The following is a 7,309-nucleotide window of genomic DNA, read 5'->3' as shown; positions in this document are numbered from 1 at the left end:
ATCCAAAGTAGATGAACATGTTTACGCTTAAACACAAATTTACATGAATATTATATTAGGTTTGTGTGTTATTTTAGTATTATTTTGGATATTAACTATCGTTGAAACAAAAAGGTTGACTTATACATATGCATAAATGTTTCTTAAGATTATTAATTATATAAGTATTTAATCGAGCAGAGAGTTGATAAAAAACAAGATGTACGTACACATAGAGCCCATAAGCTTTGACCAAGGATGGAAAGATGGCAATTTGCCAGCCTGCCAACGAGTTTGTGACATTAATTTATCATTTCTACAAGGCTATGGCACGCGAGCTTGAGTCAATTATGGTTTAATGATATATAATAAATAGATGAATAGATATATAGTAGTTTACGTTATATGAAACATCCTTTTATAAATATATAAACACATGTGTGTGTGAATTAGGAGGAAAATATAAATGTTTACTAAATAACCAGCATGAAACCGAATTCTGGTAATTAATTAACATAGACTATTTAATCAATAATAAAATATATCTATGATACACTGTTAAAACAAAACAGCCATTGATAAAAATGAAAACATAGAAGAGATAACAATTTTATAATAATGTTTTGATTGATGACATTAGCGTTCTTGATTGAATAGAGACATTTTATAAACAACTGATGTTGCAGTTTGTCGAATTGGAAAATGGTGATATCACTATTGTTTTCCTTTATTATTATATAGCTAGAGACATTAGTTATTTACACTTAACAAAAACTAAATTAACATTTTAGGAAAAAAGAATGAAGGGAAATATGGTTTTAAAATACGAAATTGTGATAAAAATAATTAAATGTAATATCTTAATAAAATAATAACAAAAGAATAGGTAACCCTGAGAAGTTACTGGTAAGATATATCTCTAGTTACCATTACACATTTAAACTACATAAAAATAGTAAAATATTTCTCCACTAGTTCGTGGATATAACTTGGTGACATTAAATAAGTGTACCACATACATTTTTTTTCCCAAACAGCAAGTGTAGCACATAGATACATGTGCTCTTTATTTCCTGGCACGTTTTATTTATGGATTGTCTAGTTCGTTGGTCACTTGGGTGTCTATATGAATGTTAACTCCTTGACATAATTCAACGAGAATAATAAAAAGTTCTTGGTAGGTCATCTTCATGCAAGTTCTCTTCTTGACAGTGGCGGATCCAGGATTTTTTTTCAGTGGGTTCACTGTTCAGGCTGGTTTGACAGTTCAGGTCAGCTAGACGGTTCGGGCCATTTCAACGGTTCCGGCTGGTTAAGGTCTCTCACATAATAAAAATACGATACAATAACAAAAAAACAAACGTTATCATTATAAATTAAAAACCACATAATATCTCTTAATATATCATAACTAGTTGGATTTGTCGTGCGTTGCGCGAGTACTTTTACCGGTTAAAAATTAGAATGTTCATTTTTGTTATTAAGGTGGTACCGATTGTGTATTAAAAAAATGGAAAGGGTCATGATTTACTTTAGCAGATCAGATACTGTCTATCAGTCTATGGATATACCCTTTATGTGAAGTACACTAAACATGATTCTAAAAATATATATTGACTTCGACTACATGTTTCTACTACTAATAATCTCATCAAATGTATATGATCATGGACATTGGACACATGAATGTAAACTTAAAACTATATTTTTAATGTGATCAAACACTTTGTCTGGTAATGACTTTTCAAAGTGATGTGCAGTAAATTTCCAAATTGCATACGTTAAATGTTTTACTTTAGAAATTAAGAATACTATATTTATAACCAAATTACCAATACCAAAATTTCAAAGAATATTACATACTATAGATGTTTTACTTTAGTATAGGTTGTTAATCTATTGCTTCTAACTGTTGCAAGCATAAGATCTTAACTATCTTGTTAACATCATATTAACTTATAAATTGATGTTTAATACTTATCATTTTATCATTTGAAGCTTTAGCTAGAAACAAAATTCTTCGAGGCTGAATATAAAGGTCTAGATCTAATTAACTAACCAGTTAAAAAAAAAAAGAACAAAAAAAAAACATAACCTGCTGAGGGAGAGTATTGAACCAGGGTTCTCATAACAAAAAACAAGGTCTTTACCACCACACCATTGTCTCATTTTGTTTATGGGTTCACTCACAAATTATATATGGGTTCACTCTCATATATTATATAGGTGTTTTATTTAAAATCCGAAACTCAGTGGGTTCTCGTGAACCCACACATGTATGTGTAAATCCGCCCCTGGTTCTTGATAAGTTATCTATATGTTTTAGATAATAAAAAATAAAAGACAATGTGACATTGGTAGAATGGTAGCATACAATGCGATTTGAATATATTGCATGTTCTACATAAAGAAAACGAGGTGCCACATGAGGGATACCTAAAGTTAGCACTTTTCCTATGCATTTGACCAAACCTGTCTCGACAAAGTATGCACTCTTGCTAAAGTATATTTCTCACTTTACCCGTAAACATGTATCATTATGGGCTATCAACATTCCATTATATTGTTAATTAATATCTTCCGCTAAATTATTTAGATGATAACTTTTAAATACTCTCAACCAAATAAAGGAGAACGTGTGTCTGTTAGTAACTTATTCAACATACAGAAAATATTTCGAAGGGTGTGATGGTTGGATTGTATCGTTGTTGTCAAGTTATTTTTAAAAATAAAAATTTGTTTTCATGTTGAAAACAAAAACAAAATGATTTTATTTTTATTTTACGTAAATTTCTAGACCTTACTGTTTTGGTGGGGTGGTAAGGTTTTATAACTTAAGAAAATAAATATAATAAAATATAGATTAGGTTAAGTTAGAAAGCAAGGATAGGAAGGATGGGGGCATAGGGATTGAAGTGAGCTGGATATCGGTCGCCTAAAACTAAAATACATATACACACAGGGAATCATTCATTCATTGTGTTAATGAATCCAGCCTGTATCTTCACATATTTCAACCTTCCACCTATTTACCAACCAATCAAATTTATAACGTTCAATATATACTTGGGATATGTATATCAATATTATTATTATGATATATAATTATATAGTACGTTGGTGTGTTGGATAATAAGTTTCTTCAACCACAGAAATATAAAGGGGGACACGAAATTTTTAAATGACAAAAACTAACATAAAGTTTGCCAGTTTGGGTTCACTCTAAACGGGTTGAGTCAGCTTTGGGTCATACCATAAGCATGTTTAGCCAAGGGGTTGTTTTTGTGTTAACTCAACGGGTATATGAGTTGACCTATTTATTTATCATTTAATTATAAAATGTGGGTGTGCAATAGCTTGAACTATTTGAGTAATTTTTGTACCAAGTATAACATTTAGCGATGAGCAAATAGTGAAATAACACGAAATCATACAAAATTAGGGAATCAATCGATCAAATATTGAACTATTGTGGTTTATCTCATAGATTTGTATACGGAATTGCACACAATAACAATCAACCCAAACGAATTGCACACAAAAACATTAAAAAAAAAAAGAACACAATAATATAGCATGGTTTGGATTCAATATGAATCCTGTATCTATTGCTGCAACTAGATTTTTCTTATAAGCCCAGACAATACTATAATTATAGTACGTGTTGACATAAATATGTGAAATTGTGACAACTAACTTAGTGACCAAGAAACAACAAAAGAGCCCTAAATTAAATAATTAAATTGGCCCTCCTCTTGCTTCTCAGTATGCCACCCAGGCCCGATCAGTGAACCCGACCCTAAGCCATTCATCAATTCGAGCCTAACAAAACAATTTAAGCTTTTGCTTTAACTATGGTACACAAGTCGGTTACGATTATCTACGTTATATCTAGCAAACAGTATACTAAATTAGTACTTAGTAATTACACTGCATTGTTCTTAGAGTTCTTTCTTTAAAATTGAATTGACTATTTATGAAACACAATTTACATACCAGCAAGTAACATTAAGTTAAAGATTATACAAAAGAAAATCATGAATATTTATTTTACGCGTTACCTTATATATAAAACAATCTTTTGGTATAGAACTTTACATATTTTGTTACATTTATAACTGTAGAAATAACGGTAGTATATATTAATTATCAAAATGAAAAGCGTGCATGTACTTTCGTTGCACCTTCCGTCTACGTTATTTATTCCTTTTAAAAGTTATTAATTCAATAACAATAATGGTATATAATAACAATTTAAAGATAAAATTTAAAAATTTAAGTATATAATATGCAGAATTGCGGAAAGCAACGTGACCTACACAAGGTGGTCGGAGAATAATATCTTTTGGGAACCCGAACTTGCTTTGTTTTCTATCTCATTTTAGTTGGCTAGTTTTTAATTATTTTAACTTTATTTAACTTAATCAAGTTTAAATTACGAACATATTATTTTATGAATGTTCATATCTTTCAATGTTAGAAGAATTTCACACATTCAATCACGTGACACTTGAAACTATGCTATTATCCAATTTGTCATGCGAAATTTGAAGGAAAGACTGTTCGTATAATAATAGAGAGTGTATGTTCGGTGTAAAAATTCTGATATAAAAGGGTTAATAGTGATTAAAATAATATAAAAATTACATTTTCGAAATAGCGTTAACGATTATAAGATCGTTACCCAATATTCATGTTCTTCACAAATCACAATTCCAATGGTTCTCAGCGGCCGATATAACCAAAGTAACCAAATTTCCACGGAGGAGACGCTCCAAACCCTCATATGTTATTTTCTCTTACATAACGTTAGACCATCTTTAATGAAACTTTAAGACATAATGTAATACGGTTTGGTTTGTAGACAAATATGACCAAATGTAACATTACTCATACAATATTTGCAGCTACAGGGATAAAAAAAATATAGTAATATGAGGTTTAGATTTGGTTAAGATTGTGACTTGTGATGAGCAATATTCCCTAAAAGCCTATTTCACGTTTCTCTCAGAGTACATGTGTGTCTCCCACTATACAACATTTTGTGGCAACAGGTGTACTATGGGAGATAAACTCTCAAGTCCGAGATAGCTCAGGGTTTTATGGATCCACTCATTTGCAGAGAGGAAAAATAATTTTATTTTTTTTTTTCATTGGAAAGAAAAATAATTTAAAAAATGTGTTTACACCGGGACAATTACAGACTAACGGCAGATAGACGGGCAACAAGCTACGCAGCTACCCCCTTCTGAATAGCAAACCCTACCCTACTAAACACAACGTTCCCTTTAGCATGGGCGGAGTTACTGCTGACCACCTGCTGAACCCGCTTAAGGAACTGAACCGCGTCAGGGCCAAGAGCGCCAAAGGTGTCAAAAGCAAACGGTATGAACACGTGCTGATTCTCAAGGCAAGCTTTCTCGTGCTTAGCTACTTTACCCGCCTCTGCCTTGTTTATCGCATGACCCACCACAAACCCATGGTCCCGTAGCCCAACGAGGGGGACACACCTGTCAAATCAACACACGCTTGCTTCCCTTTTTCCCATCCAAAAACAAGAATATCAGCGGGTCGTAGGGTTGATCTCCCATCTAAAGGGTCGGTTAAGAAGTTCACCGGGGCTTCCTTTTTTGCCGAGATCCCGGCCCGCTTAAGGACGTCGTAAAGCACATCTCGAACTAGATCATGTCGATATTTAAAGCCTGGTAATTCTTTGCAATGGACTGCATGCTCCCCAAAAGAATCCAAACAAGCCTTTCGGCATACGAGACACGGGTCATCCACCGGGAAAAGGGGTACCATCAACCGGTATTTGAGGATGGCCCGATATTCCACTGGCGACATACATTGCCCTAAACCTTCAATGGGAACAACTGACAGGAAATCCTGAGCGTTAGGGGCACGTAAACACTCAAACACGACTCGCTGTCGCGGGGACAAAGCGAACTTCTCTTCAACTGTCTTGACGATTTCACCATATAAGGCATTCGCCAAAATTTTCTGGGCTTTAGGAGGGGCGGTGTCTTTAAAGTCGAAACCGCCAAGATCAAGATCAGGAAGAGAATTATGCAGGGTATCCAACGCACCCCTATAATCAGAGTCAAACAACCCACCCCACACTCCCGTAGGATGTGGTCTTGAAGAACCCAAGATTGGGCCCTTGAAGCCACAAAAGCGTAGGAAGAGGCATCCTCGGCCGAGCAAATCCCAAGACCCCCAAAACGGGTTGGGAGGGAAGCTAACCTCCATTGGAGGTCCCCAAAAAAGGCACCACCACAAACAACAATGTCCTCGATCGCTTTCCGAAGACCCGTGTCAAAAACAGAGACGGCTCCTCCGACATAGGAAAGCTGACACGTCCTAAGCCCAAACAGTAGTTTAGCGACCCCCATACACGAACGAAGCAAGAGGAGTTCACTTTGAGGGTCACGAAGGCTTTTGAGGCATTCCATCAGCTCAACCGCACGTTTTGCTCTTTTGAGGGCCAAGCCACTAATAAACTCCTCGTTTCTACTGACAACACCACCCAAAAAGTTTCACACCATGCACCGGCCTACCAAACTCCCGCGAAAATAAACCCTCTTGAGTCTTCGCCCCATCACATGTAGGCCAAAAAACTTCAGTTTTTTTTATGTTGAGAAGGAGGCCCAAAGAGGGGCCCTCCACTCTGATGATGTCTAAAGCCTTGGCAACCTGAGTAGCGTCTCCAATAAGGGTCCCATCATCCAGGTACCAGGCGTGAAAAAGAAGCTTACAGCGATCTCTGATCCGGTGGACAAGGGGGTGTAAAACAAGGGCAAACAGGATAGGCCCTAAGGGATCCCCTTGCTGAACCCCTGTGGAAGACCAAATATTATCATTTCCCACATAAAGCCTAGCTGGTTGCCCGTATAAAAAATCAACCCAAGCAGAGATGGATGGACACATTTTCTTTACCTCATTTAAAAGAGCAGTTCTATCCACAAGGTTAAAGGCATTCGAAAAATCAACGGTAAGCATAGCCAACGACCCGTCTCGGTGGTGCGCATTTACAAACCTATTCGCACTATGAGGAACTGCCTCAGCCCCGTTTGGAACCCCGACCCCAAACTGAAAGTCGCCAAGGTATTTGGCCATATCCTTCCCCACCCCCTTCATAGCCACCTTGGAGACTACTCTCCTCCAGATTGAACCAACTGCAATAGGTCTAATACCATTATCGGGCTTGAGAAGAGGAGTAAGGGGAGCAGATGCAACGAACCCCGCTAAACTCCTAGGGCACCCGCCCCTCAAACATAAGTTAACCATAGCTGCAGTCGACCTAAGCAGACTAGCCGCAATCACGGACCCT

This window comes from Bidens hawaiensis, unplaced genomic scaffold (assembly GCF_021521415.1).
Source record: "Bidens hawaiensis isolate Kalapana, Puna unplaced genomic scaffold, B.hawaiensis_p1.1 tig00029139_1, whole genome shotgun sequence".
Lineage (NCBI taxonomy): Eukaryota > Viridiplantae > Streptophyta > Magnoliopsida > Asterales > Asteraceae > Bidens > Bidens hawaiensis.
This window is presented reverse-complemented; position numbering follows the sequence as displayed.